Source organism: Bison bison, unplaced genomic scaffold (genome assembly GCF_000754665.1).
Source record: "Bison bison bison isolate TAMUID 2011002044 unplaced genomic scaffold, Bison_UMD1.0 scf7180017864143, whole genome shotgun sequence".
In the NCBI taxonomy this organism is placed as follows: domain Eukaryota; kingdom Metazoa; phylum Chordata; class Mammalia; order Artiodactyla; family Bovidae; genus Bison; species Bison bison.
In genome coordinates, this window is record NW_011494715.1 from 4,669,905 (window position 1) to 4,671,902 (window position 1,998).

The 1,998-nt window shown below is 56.3% G+C and overlaps 1 protein-coding gene across 1 annotated transcript in view; it reads left to right on the plus strand.

The window, feature by feature from the left end:
• The first annotated feature begins 802 nt into the window (after positions 1-802).
• The window catches only part of RP1L1 (retinitis pigmentosa 1-like 1), a 38,619-nt gene continuing 37,423 nt past the window's right edge, over positions 803-1,998 (plus strand). Inside the window, exon 1 of the mRNA XM_010840314.1 lies at positions 803-868. The gene's annotated coding sequence lies outside the window, so the exon portion shown is untranslated. The remainder of the gene's footprint in view (positions 869-1,998) is intronic.

A 1,998-nucleotide genomic window follows, 5' to 3' on the forward strand; every position in this document is an offset into this window, starting at 1 on the left:
TTTTCACACAAATGATACATTAAAAAACAAACACAGAAAATAAACATTTTTAATCTTACAGTATAGTACCTTGAAAAGTTCGGTAATACTTACAGCAGGCATACAGGGGCTGGCATCGAGAGAATGGCCAAGAAGAGTTACTGACTGGAGGAAGGAGAGGAGGTGGGAGATGGTAGAGCTGAGGGGTCATCAGCCATATGAGACGGAGGGCAAGCTGTGCCTGACGCTGACGCGCTTTGAAAGCTCTCAACTTGAAGGTTCATACGTAGGGGACTCAATGTACCTAATTCCTATCTCGTGTACGGCAACCAGCCAGCTACCTCGTCCCCCAGTGTCCCCCACTCAGGACTGGCGTTTCCGTGGGGTGGGTGTCCTATGCCCTTTGCCAGCACAGGCCGCTTGTGGGCCATGCAGGCAACTGGAATCGGGGCCGAGGAGAGCCCCTTTTAGCCCTGGTGCTTGGCCGGCTCCCCTACAAGCCTGTGTTTAACTGTCTTGAAGAGTGTACCCTTGGGCAGAGGGCCAGGAACAGTCTGTGTAGCCTGCTAAGCTAATTACTCTCTCTGCAGATGGCGTCCCCCTAATCCTCCTGGGTTTGTCGTAATCCAGCTCTGTTCTGGGGAGAGATGCTGGGTGTCTGGCCTCAGTGCAAATGGGCAGAGGAGACCAGGTACCTGCTCTCTGGGGCTGGGACTCTGGGCTCTGGAGACAAGGAGAGCGGCTGTGAGTACGCCAGCCCTGCGGCTCCAGGAGGCTGAACCACGGCAGGTAGAGAGGCGTGACTTCCCTCCGCTGGATGTCGTCCCCGCCCCAGGGGGCTCAGAGGACTCAGGGGAGCTGGCCTGCCCTTGTGCTCTCTCAGAGGATGGTGAGTCCCTGTCATGGGGTCGGTCAGCCCACGGGCAGAGTATCTGGGGTCTGGGCAACAGCCAACAGGGAAGTGCTTGGGCCCAAGACTGCGGGACAGACGTCCTGAGTGAGATGCTCACATGACAGAAGGCCGGGTCTCTTCCCCCGCTGGCCGGGCTGTGTGCTAGGAGGTCATGTTGCAACATGGCATTGCTGAGATGCAGGTTCCTGCTCGTTGACGTACAAGTTGTTACTATCAGAGCCTGGACCTGGAGAGGGAACAAGACAGTCGCTAGAGCCAGAGAGGGAGAAATCTCTCCTGAGGACCCTCCTCGGGCTCCTGGAGGAGGGAGACTGCCCCTCTTCTATACCTGCAGGGGAGCAGAACCCCCGTGTTGGGGGTTGAGCACGTTTGCTTTTCGGAGGACCCAGAGCCAGGGCGACAGAAGAATGGCAAAGAGTAGGTTGGGGTCCCTAGGGTTGGGGCCCCTAGGCATTGCCTCTGCATTTTCTGACTTTAAGGCTAGCATCGCTGAGCCTGTTTCTACAGAAGAGGAAAGGGTGGCGCCGAAGGATTAAGTTACGGAAAGGCCACCAAGCCCAGCCCATATCTGCCTGTGAGCTCTTTCCTCCTTGTTCTTCTCATGTTCATGTTCATCCCTGGGTGGGGCAAGTGCCATCCTCCTGTCCCAGGTTTGCCTACAGAGAGACCCAGGCCAGGGGACCAGGGTGATTGGCAGAAGGTGTTCAAGCAGTGAGGACCAAGCCCAGCACAACTGCCCCTAAGTGTGCCTGCACCCTGGCCTGCATCCTCTTCATGCCCCCGCTCATGGCTCCTTCCATGGAGGAGGAATCTGCTCCGCAGTCACGGGAAAGGGCAGAAGCCATTGCCTCCTGGCGGTGTGACTGTGGAGGAGGCCCTGGGCGGGCATTTGGTCCTTCCTTCAGCCAAAAGAACCACGTAGATAGTGCGAACATCCCCTCGTGGGGCAGCCTCCAGAGAAGTATAACCTAAGTTGTTCCCTGTGCCCCCTCTAAGATGCGTCATCACAGATTCTTATCAGTTGTGGTGACCTGGGAAGAGACTTGGCTAACCTTGGGGAAACAGAAGAGCTGGTTACCATTCTCAAATGCACGTCTACGTATGTG